The 14,565-nt window shown below is 35.6% G+C and overlaps 1 long non-coding RNA gene across 1 annotated transcript in view; it reads right to left on the reverse strand.

Annotated features, from left to right (window-relative positions):
* The window catches only part of LOC116533082, a 714,793-nt gene that overhangs the window by 420,683 nt on the left and 279,545 nt on the right, over positions 1–14,565 (reverse strand). The window contains exon 2 of the long non-coding RNA XR_004261077.1: positions 6,793–6,945. This is a non-coding gene — a long non-coding RNA (uncharacterized LOC116533082). The remainder of the gene's footprint in view (positions 1–6,792; positions 6,946–14,565) is intronic.

Raw genomic sequence — 14,565 nt, forward strand, 5'->3', positions numbered from 1 at the left:
TTGTCTATCCACCCCACCACGCTCTTTCACTGTACTTAAATGGTCTTGTAGAGTCCAGTTTCAGCAAGCAACCTAACTCAGAATCCCCACCCCACAAACCCCGGATGTCTGATATTTCTTGATATTTGATCAAATCTCTCATCCCTCACTATCCCCTAGTTAATATCTGACCACCCTGGCCATCTTTGAGCAAGAATGCTGTTAGGTCAGTTTAGCAGAAAATTACCCTGCCCTCACAGTCATTTTCCATCTACCAGTCCCCACCTCCCCTTGTACTCCTTGGCTATAAATCCCCATTATTTCTAGGTGTATCTAGAGTTAAACCCAATCTCTCTCCCACTACTGCAAAACTCCACTGCAATAGACCCTTGCATACATATCCTGATAGTCCTGAATGCTTCATGAAAATTTCTTCTTCTTTAACTTTATGCAAATACCAATAGACAAATTCTTCCAAAAAAGTAAAACTTAAAAATCCACAATATAATTTGTTGAAAAGTGGAAAAAACTCAATCAATAGGTTGGTAATTCTAACGTCGAACAATTTGTCCTAATGTTTGGACTATTAGTTAAGATGCTTCATGTCTTACTAATACAGCTATTATGATCATATCATATAAAACTCTATTGTACTATTTCTAGGTAATTCCTATTTGCCTTTTAAATTTTTTCAGTAATTTTATCCTTGAGTGTTTCATTTTAATTTTGATTCAGTATATTTTCTATGATTAAATGAAAGGTATATAACATCAGGTCTAGGTATTCTGTGTGATATCCACAAATAGGTCTTACAAATTTAGGTTCACCCTGCCAGTAGGTTCATAACTACTTCTTGGTAATTTCTTTTCAATCAGTTCCAGGTTTTCACTTGCTTTTATAGTTATCTGATTTTTACAGAGTTTGTTCTATTTGATAATAACCTGCTTATTTAGTCACAGCACAGATATACTGAGCTTCAAGTAAAGTATTCAAACACTTTAAAGTGATTGATTTATTATAAGTATGATAATATAAGCTTAAAGTGTTTATTATAAGCATTTGTGGGAAAAACACCTCCAATATACAGAGCTTGTGCTTGGTTAGCTCTAAGCATTTGTAGTATCAAAAGGTTTTATTTATTATATAATCAAATAAAATCAATTTAATTTTAATAAGTTAAAAGGTGGATCTCTACATATGGTATTAAGTTAGACTTTTTAAAAGAAAAATAACATGATCATAAATATTGTATTCCAAGAGATAATTTTCATACATAATTGCCATCATGTATGTCTTTAGCTATTTTACAAATATCAACTATTATTTCTAATGATTAAAACCATGAAGTTGTACATCAAGAGACTACATCTATGAAATTACAATTACTTAGGAAATTCACAGTTAAAAATAGCTTCTGCTAAGTCTTGATTTAATTCTTATTTAAAAGAAAGTGAAGTAACCAACAAATGGCTTTACATATTTTATAGGTAAATAAGATTTAAATTACGAAGTAATTTTCAAATTATATTTTCATTCCATTATCCCAATACATCCAAAATAGTCTCTTGAGTTCCTTACTTCAGAAAAGGTAATTACTGAAGTGATTTTCCAGAAGAATCCATGAAAACAATATTTTAGCACAAACTATCAAGAAAATAAAGGACTGAATATGTTTATTGAATGAATTACTGTCAAGCATTATTCTTAACAAAATACTATAAAATACTAGTCATTTCACCTCCAATAATGTAACTGTAATATTAAGAAGTCATTATGTGCAGTTTAGTCACTCCATAGATAACTACAGAATAAATGCATATGTATATAACAACAGTTATGTTTCTGTTTTATCTTTTTTCTTTTTGTTGCTGTTGCTGTTCTCATTTTAGTGGAGAGTACTATACCAAGTAGAATAGTTCTACATGGGAGCAAATCAAAGTAAGTTTACTTTCCTTCAGTCAGCATTATTGAATACCAACATTTTCTGCTTGTAGTGAAAGGTAGTAACTTGAGTTTTCTGCCTCTGAATGCCTGTCTAAAACTTTCTAGAAGTTATAAAGGTGCAGGTTAGCTATCAAATGTTATTGTGCATAATTTTAACTTAGATCTTGTAAAAATTTGAATTCTTACACTCCATACTTGGAGAGTCTAATTCCATAGGATGAAGTCTGTAAGGACTTAGAATTTGCATTTTAGACAGGTAACTTACCTACATTTTTAGCTAGCCATTTATAGGTCATACAGTAAACACTGCATGTTTATTACATAATAGCTTTTTAGGCAGTACTTGTTTTTCACTCTAAATATGTAACAAACTTTGGGCATTAACTGTTTCGCATTCTACCTCCATAACCTGCTTTTAAACATTTTTATTGAATTAATGTTATGCAATTAGCTTTAATTAATGATTCAAGAATTGGCTATAGCAGCTTCTTCTTATTTGCAGGCAATACATTTCAAAACATACAGTGGATGTCTGAAACTGCAGATAATACCAAACCCTATATATATATTGTGTTTTTTCCTATACAAAAATACCTGTGATAAAGTTTAATTTACAATTTAGGCACAGTAAGAAATTATCAATATTAAGTTATAATGAGGTAGAAAAATTATAACAATGTACTGTAATAAAAGTTATGTGAATGTGGTCTTTCATTTATTCAAAATAATCTTATATTATGTAACATTTTTGGACTACATTTTTTAGAAAAAAGCAAATATTATGGTCACTTTGAAATTTTCACCAAAAACAAACAGTCCTCCAAAAAGCAAAACTAACTTTGCTTAATCCTGAGTAGAGTATTCGCTGGGAACCTCCATATCTGAACTGCCATGTTTTTGTGTAAACAGTCATGTCACACTGAAACATCTTGTGTTTTTCAGCCTGCCTTTCTTTGAACTTTGGTCAGTACAAGTACTTTAAAATGCTAAATATTTTCTAAATACCTAAATTCTTAGGATGAATTTAGGTATGCCTTAGTCCAATAATTCTTTTTTCTCTAAATAAAATAGAAACTTGCCTAATATGATGACACATAAGGCAAACAAATCCATAAAATGTAAATTATATATTATTGCAAAAAAGGTTTTTCATAAATACATGTGGCTGAAGTAACCACGCACTAGGCATATGCTTCCTATGTTTAGGCATAAGCACTCATATTTCTATGGGAGGTCATGCTTTTTGAAATGACAATTCAAGTGGGAGTATTTTGCCCCTAAAGTCTTCATTCAAAGTATTTCCCAGCGGTGTCACAAACAGACAAATGTACCTAATTATTAGATTGCACATCCTGATGTATGTTTATTTGACTATGCAAACAACCCACCAAATGTACAATTTTCTCCTCTTAAAAAACGTAGTGATTTAAATGCAAAAGATATGTTAATCAGCATTATCATTAAGATTTTTCATATGTCAAGTTAGGATGCTGGGAATCATCATTTTGCTGTCAGCAATAAAGCAGCTTACACTAGAAATCTATTATGGAAATATTTCAACAAACTCAATAAAATGGAACACAAGCATGGCGGCAAAAGACAAAATTACAACACATTTACTTTAAAGATCTTAATTGGCTTTAATTTGCCACTCTAGAATCGGGCAACACCTCATCCTAACAAAACAGAAAGAGTGTTTCAATGAGCTGAACAGAAGAGGTTGGCTTTAGAGAGAGAAAAGGGCTGAGAAAAGCAGAAAGAGAGGGACAAAAAGCTTTTTGGGTTTTCAAAGTTATTTCCCTTGCAAAGGTTAAAGTAGAAGGGACTTATCATAACAGCTAAAACTGGCCTGTTGAGGAATTTGGCTATTATCTCTCCTCTCATTTCCGGGAATGTTAGGTAAGCCATTTAGTTTTGGATTGGTTACGTGGAAGTTTACTCTGAGTGATTCTGTTTCTGTTTGGTCTGTTGGACCTAGTGCAGTTCAGCCCCAAACGGTGATCTCTTATACATTTTATTTTAGTTTAGTTTTTGGTTACTGACTTTAGCTCATTATAAATTTTATTTAACAGTGGTACTAGCTTTTATATAATCATTTAGTAGGTACAAACTTTCCAAGAAGAGTAAGAAGAGGTGAAGCCCAGGCTATAACATTGTAGAAAAGAATCTGTAAAACATTAAGAACAAAATTTGAAAATGAAGGGAATAAATAGAATGTGCTCTTCCAAATTACTGTACAAGTACTTTTTTGAAGTAGAAGTAGTCATTACAATATGAAAACTTGAAGTTGAGGAGTTTTAATCATACCAGGAGTGGTGGGGACTCAACCAGCAGAATGTACTCCCATAAGCACCTCCTGCAGTAATTGTTATTTTAATTGGTTGAAATAAACTAAAATGCCCTCAGGCCAGCAATGAAACTGTATAAGTAGGCAGCTTTATTCCCTTTAGGAAAGTGACCCACTAAGAAAGTTTATACTTTGAATTAAAAAGAGAAAAAGAGTATTGTTACTTATTTTATCAATGTTAAATTACCTGAAATCTGTTCTCCTATGTCCCTTTCATCACACTACCATATGTCAAATTTTTGGACAGAAAAGTTGTATTTTGTGTGGGAAGGGGCTGCTTTTTAACTAGTAATTTACCCTATATTGCTTCCAAACTTCTAACACTCTTTTCCCATGTCCAAAACCTCAAAACTGAAAGGCCTTGTGACTAGGTTATAAATTCAAATTAATAAATAGAATAGGCAGTTACAAATTTGTGGGAGCACAGGTCCTTTTAAAATTGCAATCATGGCCTGGTGTGGTGGCCCACACCTGTAACCCTAGAACTTTGGAAGGCCGGGGCAGGAGGATCACTTGAGGTCAAGAGTTCGAGACCAGCTTGGCCAACATGGTGAAACCTTGTCTCTATTAATAATAAAAAATCACCCTGGATTGGTGGTGCACGCCTATAATCCCAGCTACTCGAGAGGCTGTGGCAGGAGGATGGCTAGAACCCAGGAGCTAGAGGTTGCAGTGAGCCAAGATCGTGCCACTGCATTCCAGCCTACGTGACAGAGTGAGACTCCCTCTCAAAAAGAAAATGAAAAAAAAAAAAAAAAAAACTGCAATGATTTCATTCCTGATACATTCAACTGCATGCTTTCAGAAAAAACCCTGCAATTATTTCATTCCTGATATATTCAACTGTATACTTTCAAAGTATAAAGCCACACATTGACTGATGGTATGGGATTTCAGAGATGAAAATGCCATTCAGTTCAAGATTAAAAATAAGGCAATGAGATGCATGTACAATTTTATGAACTGGTAGAAACAATAGAAATGCTATTTAAGAAATCCAATTATTTTACTTGAGCACAGGCTGAGTTTCAGTTTGGGGAAGTAGAGAAGGAGGCCTGTTAGGAATAAAATGTGTTAGCTCAGGAAAGAGAGCATGAAAGCTTGAAGAAGGTGAAGCTGTGTTGGCACTCTGCAAAGAGTGAGTAAAAGATTTATCTGGAAGTAAATACATTAGCATAAATGACTAATTATATAACCAGGATTTTTAAAAAGATGAGGAATCAAAAACATAATGATAGTGGCATAAATCCTGGAAAATTTACAGAACAGCAAAATTGGAAAATAAAATAAATGAAGTGCAAGATAATTAGCTTACATTGAGGTGTGTTGAATCAATGACACATTTATATTTAATATTTAGAAATCTACACTATAGACATTTATGTGTGAGAATGAAAGTGGTGGGAATGAAATACACCCATATGTTTATAGTGAAAACATAGTGTACATCTATCATTTCAGAAAATTATCTATTATAAAATGTTATAATTATGCCAATGGATTAAATATTCACGTAATATGATAATACTGATAATATTTCTGTAACCCAAAGCACTATGGCTTGATACTGTGAGAGACACTGTGATTAACACAACCTAAGTTTCCCCATAGCTTCCAAGAAATCGAACAATGAACTATTCTTGGAACAAAAATTGAACTTTGAATGCCCTTCCTTAATTTATCCTGTAACATCTTTAAGCCACCTCCCATGTTGCAACTTTTTAATAAAGGCTTGAACTATTGACTTTGGTTAGTGTTTCTCCTTCCACAATCCTTGTAAATGGTTATTCATCCTGAGAATTCAGTGCCACCTTCAACTGAATCCAAGTCTCAATTCTTTTTTAGGTAGCATGTATCTGTAACTTCTTCTGGAGATTTGCAAATTTACTGAGAATCATCTCAGAAGAGGAAAAAAATTCAAAAACGAACAATAAAATCCAACCGAATTTTATATAGGGAATCTAAGAATCAGATACTTATAAAAAGCACTGCTAACCTGGTGTGGCTTTCCTAAAAGTCGGCAAATCACAAAGAAACGAAAAGGCTAACCTTCTGTCACAGCGAGTTTATCTCCCTTGTGGAGATGATAGGACAAGAGTAACAGAAACTTGTTTACTCAGACCATTTCCCTCAGACCTAAAATGCTTCTGTTTCTGTATTCATAAATAGAATGACACCTCTTTCGATAAAATCAGAATTTTTGTGTCCACAGAGACGCAGTGGCTAGAGGCACGCAGATTTGTCAAAATGGCTGTCAGCAGACTACATAGTTGAAAACAGCCTTCTTTAGAATAAACCGTAAGTCACCTGTGGAATTCCTAAAGAAGAGGCAATATAGAAACGACTACATTTTCTGCTGAATAAAATCATTCCAATTTAGAGAGACTTTACTGAGATCTTTCCCATATTGAAAGTTAATTTTATTTTTACATTTTAGAAATAAGAGAAAAATAAAACCCTTTTCCTATGCAGGAAATTTGTTAAAAAAAGATTCTTAAAGAAATGTGGGTTGATGAACATACCTCTGGTAGAGATCAACTTTTCTGATGATTGGAGCCAAGATGAGGATTTCCTGCAGACCAAGCTTTCTTAAAGTGCTTCAGGGTCCCTCTCTGCTATATTTCTAATCTAATGTATCTTCACCTCGAAGCCCTTAAAGGCAATGTTCTGAGGGCCTGTGAAGGGGGAAAAATAACATTTTAAAAAGACTGCTGAGTTACAACAATGTTACCTTGCCTTTGCTTCAGTTGTTATGCATTCTGGAATATAAAACAGAAACATCTTATTTACAGCAGTCAACTTGCCCAATATGGGGAAAGGGTGGAGAGGCTAAGACACATTCAGGTAGTATAAAAAGGAAAAAAAGTAAATAACAGAGGACTCTTGCTGTATATGAGGCCAGTTTAGTTTTGAGAATTGTCTTTACAAAGGATGTTGCTGCATTTTGTTTGAGAATAGGGCGGCAAAGGTGAGAGGAATTGGAGGGAGAATCCTAAGCAATGTTATTATTCAATACTTATACAAGGAGTGACCTCTACATGCAGTTGCCATGATGAATAAGGTAGTTACAGATTATGCCTTTCCAGAGTTTACACTGTAACTGGATAAAAATAAGCAAACATGCAATTATAGTGCAATGAGATAAATGTGACGGTAGGTGATGTACATGATTATTTGGGAGGTTACAAATTCCCTAAACTTGGGAGACAAGAAGATGGTCAGGGAAGTCTTCTCAGTAGGAAAGTCACTCAACCAGGGAGCTGAAGGAAGTACAGTATTTAACCAAGTTAGAACCTCAGAACTGCAGATCCAGAGAAGTGTGTACAAGAAAGGGGAAGATGAAGAGCATGAAGATGTAAGAAAGACTGAAAAGGTGAGGAGACAAATCTCACTTTGACTTCTATGCCTTGTTTAAGAGGAGTGACTTAAACTTGCAAATTACAATCACATTTTGAGCAAGAAGAGCAGTGCTACACAGGGTGTCAGGCTCACTGGGGACTTTAGGAAAGTCTTACTGAGTTATGTTAACCAACTTACTTTTAACTCATTAATAAAAGTTTTTCTAAAACTAATTTTAAAGAGTTTCAATTTAATGTCTTTTGGGACCTAAATCAAATGAATATATGTAACATATGTAATTAAAAAAAAAAAAAAAAAAAAAAAACGAAACCAGCTTTTATTTTTTAAAGACTGAACAAAGAAAAAAATTTTTCTTTGGATTTGGCTAAGCTGGGATGCTGATAAGATGGCTGTTTGCAAATGGACCAGTTTGTGTCCAGAGAGTGATATATATATAGGCTCTCATATAAATATGCATACACATATGTATGCCCATGTATTCTTTTCTCCTTCTTTCTTTTTCTCCTTCTCTCCTTCATTTGTTCTTTCTTTCTTTCTTTAAACTCTTCTACCTTTTGGAACTATGAAGACAAACCTAAATATGTTACAAGGTAAGTTATTTTTATCTAATGAACATAGGCAACAGCCAGCGGAACAAAATAATACATAGTATAGTTTAAATATTAAAGTCTATTTTATCTAAAGTGTGGAAACAAAGTCATTTGAGCATATCAACCCACTTACTGGATTGAAAAGTGTATTGGCATGATTCCCTATGTAAAATGAGTTTTTAAACGAAATTTCTTGACAAAGACGGAAGAGGGAAGAGAAGCCCACCTTTGGAACAATATAAGTGTGGTGCCAACTCTTCAGATTTTTGTTCTCTTTTTGAGCAGAGCAGTAGTCATCACATGGGCCTGCTTCTCTCTTTGATAGCTGCAGAGCCCCCATCCAATTCTCTTTTGCCTTAAACTCCAGACCAAAAAAGAACTGTAAAAGGTTAGCCACTGCAGGTGGTGGGTACAGTGGATAATGTGTTTTACTATCTGTAATTAGAATTGCTGAGCCTATAGGTAGGTTTTCCTCTCATAAATGAACTTCATGCAGTAGATTTAAACTACTATTCCATCAACTTGGATTAGATTGCGTTATATGCATTTCAATACCTACTTGGTGGGCTAAAAATATAATAATTATTAGTACTATTTGTTTTAGAGACAGGGTCTTATTCTCTCACCAGCGTTGGAGTGCCATGGCGTGAACATAGCTCACTGTAGCCTCCAACTCCTGGGCTCAAGTGATCCTTCTGCCTCATCCTCCTGAGTAGCTGGGACTATAGACATGTGTTGCCATGCCAGGCTATTTTTTTTTTCACATTTTGTAGTGATAGGGTCTCGCTATGTTGCCATGCTGGTTTCAAACTCCTCAAGTGATCCTCTCACCTTGGCTCCCCAAGGTGCTGGAATTACAGTTATGGGCCACCATATCTTGCCTAGAAACAGAATTATTGAATGAACTAAATCATAGTTCTGCTGAATAGAACTGAAAATAGTTCAGTTTAGGTTATCAGATTGGTAGCTAAACAGTTGTTGTAATTTCCTAGTATATGATAATACGAATGAGGGAAGGTGTTCTCTTTCCAGGGTCCACAAGGGGACGTAGTATTAAGGGCAAGAATTTCCCAGTGCCATGCCCCCCTCTCATCTCTCTCCATCTGGGAGGTTTAACGCTTTATGTTTGAATTTTGGGGGTGTGGGAAGAAACTAAGAGTCAATCACTCCAGCAGAAGTGCTAAGGAACTCCTTAAATTGGCCTGGGGTCTTAGAGAAGGTGGGGGTTCCTCCCAGGCTCAAAGTCCCCTTCTTCCACACCCCTTCGGACTCCATGTTTGGATCCCCTTCCACGAACACTCCCTTCATGGAAGCCGTCTTTCTCTCTCCTGGATTTCCCCTCTGGAGTCCCCTTCCACACACTCCCATGGAAGCCTGTCTTCCCCTCCCAAACTCCATGTCTCTCTATTCCCTTCCACTCAGTGTGGAAGCTGCTTTCCTCTCCTGGATTCCATCTTTCTGCATTCTCTCACTAAGTGTGAGTGTTAGCTGTTTCTCTCTCCTTCTCCTGTTTGTCTCTCTAAATAAATCACTTTCTACAAATACCATTGAGTGCTTTACTGCACCTTTACTGCACACAGCGCGGTAGTCCCCTCTTTCATTCTTGAGAGGGCAGGAGACCAAGAGCCTGGAGAAAATGTTCTCTCAGGGAAGCTAAGGGTGCCCTGAACCCCTGAATGTCAATATTACACATAGAAATTATGCTGTATCCCTCTATACTTATAAAACGTCATATTATGCTGAATTTAAGTGCTATCACTAATCATCCATGAATCTATAGTCATATTATAGCAGCCAACTAAAAAAACAACTGCTTCTCAGTCTAAAACCCCCAAAATAGTCCAACAATTACACATTTAAAATTAAAAAAAATTATTTTTATGATTTCAGCCATCAATGTAACAAACATGTACTATTATTCATATAGTATATTTTACTATGTCCCATTAACTTTTCAGAACAAGTGGTTTATTCTCCTCTAACTGAACCTTATTATAGGAGAAACGTGTTGTGTTGGCCCACCCAGAGCCATCTCTCCATCTTCTGTAAGCAACTGACCTCATCACATTTCCTTCATTTTGCTATAATTTTAGTAGGACACTTATTTGAGGTACTGACAAAGGGATGGCAAAGAACCCAAATTAGGTCAACCAAAATCTATCTCATGAATTTTAGTCCTAAGTAAAATGAAGTAAGGATAGAAAACTGTTGGCATTCATTTATTCTGCCATTGGGATCTTGATGCTTTTCTTCCTTTGTTTTAGATCCTGATATCTGAGGAGTTTTTCTATTTCTCTCTTTCTTGAAGTCTGGGTGTTCTACTTTTTCATCCATTCCATGAGCTGCCCCATATATTTTGTTGTATTTTTTAAATTTCAGTAGCTTTAGAGGAATAAGTGGTTTTTTGTTACATGGATGAATTGGACAGTGGTTAAAGTCTAATCTTTTGGTGTGCCCGTCACTCGAATAGCGTAAATTGTACCCCATAGGTAGTTTTTCATCTCTTACCCTACACCCACCGCTGCTCCACATGCACTGTATCTCCAGCATCCACTATGTCACTCTGTATGCCTTGACATACCCACAGCTTAGCTCCCACTTACAAATGAGAGCATGTGGTATTTGGTTTTCTGTGTCTCATTTACTTCACTTAGGATAATGGCCTCCAATTCCAACCAAGTTGTTGTAAAAGACATTACATTTCTATGCCTGAGTAGTATTTTATGGTGTGTGTGTGTGTGTGTATAGAATATATATATCACATTTTCTTTATCCACTCATAGATTGATGGGCACTTAGGCTGATTCCATATGTTTGCAATTGTGACTTGTGCTGAGTACAGGTGTTAGTTTCCTTTAATCGTGACTTCTTTTCCTTTGAGTAAATACACAGTAGTGCCATTGCTGGATCAACTGGCAGATCTAATTTGAGTTCTCTGAGGAATCTCCATACTGTTTTCCATAGAGGTTGTATTTTTTTTTTCTCTCCCTCCTCCATCCCTCCTTTCTTCTCTCCCTCCTTCCCTCCTCCCTTTTAAATTAGCCATAGATTGTTTCTATTATTTTTAACTAAAGAACCCTAACTGATACTAAAAAAGTGATAGCAGGCCGGGCGCGGTGGCTCACGCCTATAATCCCGGCACTTTGTGAGGCCGAGGCGGATGGATCACGAGGTCAAGAGATCGAGACCATCCTGGTCAACATGGTGAAACCCCGTCTCTACTAAAAATACAAAAGTTAGCTGGGCACGGTGGCGTGCGCCTGTAGTCCCAGCTACTTGGGAGGCTGAGGCAGAAGAATTGCTTGAACCCAGGAGGCAGAGGTTGCAGTGAGCCAAGATCATGCCATTGCACTCCAGCTTGGGTAACAAGAGCGAAACTCTGTCTCAGGGAAAAAAAAAAAAAAAAAGCGATAGCAAAGCTCCTAGATACAACATAAGTGCTGAGAGAACTGTATTACAAGGGAAAAATTTAAGTGCCATAAGGGAAAAACAACATATTACAAGGGGTATAATAAAAGAGGCAGAACTAGTTCACATTTATTAAAATTAAGAGTTTTCATGGAGGAAATATAAGTATGAATAAAATTTTCAGAAGATTAGGAAAACAGAGCAAACATCAGCAAAGTGATAAAAGGAAGACAAGTTCAACATGTGATCAATGATTAGGGATAATCCTGCTTCACAAATACAGAGACACAGAACACAGAAATAAATCAGAGAAAAGATTGAGATGAATGATTTGTTCATTTTTAAAATAAACATTTATTGTGGTTCTGTGATGCAATGTTAAATGAGACAGATGTGTTTCCTATCTTCAGGAAACTTATATTCTCCTAGAGGAAAGAAACCAATAGCTAACAAAAAAAAAATTCTTGAAAAAAAAAACAAATGTATTACTTCAAAATGTAATAAGTTCTGTGATGACGAAAACATACAGCTAAAATACAGAATATGAATGGTTGGGTGAGGTAGGGAGTTTAGGGAGGCCTGGAGGATTGCTGTGATGTTCTAGCTAATAAATACATTAAGAGAAAATGAGAGAAATGGAGCTTTCCAGGCAAAGGGACAGATAATGCAACTGTCCTTGGCACAGAGAAGAATTTGACTTGTTCTCAAAAGTGATTAAAAAGACTCCAGCCAGGTGAGCAAAGGAGTGTGCACAGAGAGACGATGCTGGAAAGACAGCCAGGGGTGAGATTCTGTAGGGGTTTAGATTTTACTCTAAATTTGTGAGGAAGATGAGAGAGGGGTTTCAATTTTATTACAAATTTGTGAGGAAAGTGATTTATATCTTATGAAGATCAACTTCATGGCTATGGGGTGGGAGAAATTATTACACTATACTATAATAGTCTTGAATGACTGGTTGGATTTAGAAGATGAAGAAATGGGGGGAACAAAAGGTACATCATGGCAGGCATAATGGGATACATTAAATAGGAGAATATAAGTTTTTTGTTATTGAGTATATAATTTAGAACTCCTGAAAATATTTGTTTTAGGGACAACTGTCTTCCATAATGACATCATCGCTAATGCATATTTCTACTTCTGATCTACCCCAGTATTTATACTTTCTGCCATATCATTTAGCACTTAATTACTTGCTGACAAGTACTCTGCGTTTTATACTATATTTTATTTCCCAACTTGATTCAGAACATCTTGAGGGCAGGGCCAATTCTATATCTTTCTGGATCTTTCACATGACCTAGTATATTTTGATATAAATATGAATTAGTAATAATAACAAGTATATATTTGATTCTTATCATGTTCTTGGCACTGTTCTAAGAGTTTTACAAGTATCATTTAATCCTTGTACAAAATCTAGGAAGAAAACCTGGTGATTACTTTATGGTGAGAATACTCAAATTTGTCATGATGAAGCCACTCATCCACTTATGATGAATCAATCCATTTCCCTGTAACATTTTTTAAGAAGAAAAAACAAGTACCTGGGCAGATAGGCTGTTGGTCATGGTATATTAAAAAAATACATGTAAATAACATTTTCATGATATTATATCACTTCTTAGTCCTTCTAGGGATCCACCATAAATCTGTTGATGATGATAGAATGATACATATTTTCCCCATATGCATTTGCTAGCTGTGTGATTTAAATAACAGAGTTTCTTTAAATTCAGGTCACATGACATTCTGCCTCCCTTGCCCTCTCTTTCAGTTAATTAAGCCAGCCCATATTTCTCTCACCACTAAATCAGAGAGATCACAGGAGAGGTTCTACAATAGGTGCGGCTGCTCATTTTGTTTGGATCCTAAGCATTTCTAACATAAATATCCATGAAGAAATACCTATCAAATAATTATTACAACACAGATTATGATTGTAGTGCAATTATCGCAACAGATGCCAAGAAGTTTAAACAAAATGGAGATGGTGATACAAATGAGAGAGAAAAACAAACACAAAACTAATGGGAATTAGAATGAAAAATAAAGACTGTCAAAGAATATTACTGATGAGCAAGCTATAGGAGAACACAGAAAATAAATGAAATTTAAAATAATTTTGATTCCGCCCGAAGCATTCAAATCTAAAAACAATAGAGCAATTTTAATTGGGCAAATAGACTCTAAGTGTTTGCTTAAAAAACCATTTTTCTCCTTAAAACATAGTGGCAATGACATATTTGACTTTTACTCATAATCTGTTTTCCTCATCCAAGTTTAAATTTTATAAGTAGAAAATTCCAATTTTGTTTTGGCTTATAGTACTAACTCAAACAGTTGTGTCCTCTGTGTCATGGGTGTGATTGGCTGGGGTCACTGTTGTGGCTGGTAAAAGAGTTTACCAAGACAGTCGTGCATAAAGAAAGGTAGATTGACTAGAAGAAATGTGAAGATAGGCTGTAAGAGAGCAACGGGCAGCACAGCAGAGAGAAAGCTGTCTGCCAAGAGGCAGGGCCTGGAGAGCTGTTTTATAGGGTTATGCTGGAGAGGCTAGGTGCAAGTAGAGTCGTTCTCTGGGACTACATGCAGAAAGAGGTGTTTGGGAACAGGATGTTGTACAAGCAGTTTGTCTGTTAGCTGTTTCTTACAACAATTGTTCTCCCCCAACTTGGAGCCCCCTCCTGATTGTTGCAAACATATTAGGACTCCACACCATGTCTCCTTAGAAAGAGAGTATTTAAATAGTAAGTGGAAGCTGATACTAAAACAGATACTATCATGCCACTAATTTGTATGGAAAATTAGACAAGGCAGATGAGAAGCTTGGCAAGTAAAGAACAGGAAAAGTAAAATGGAAGAAGAAGAAAGAAGAAGGAGAAAGGAAGAAGAAGAAAGAAGAAGAAGAAGAAGAAGAAGAAGAAGAAGAAG

Source organism: Sapajus apella, unplaced genomic scaffold (assembly GCF_009761245.1).
Source record: "Sapajus apella isolate SASKATOON/1434 unplaced genomic scaffold, GSC_monkey_1.0 scaffold79, whole genome shotgun sequence".
NCBI lineage: Eukaryota > Metazoa > Chordata > Mammalia > Primates > Cebidae > Sapajus > Sapajus apella.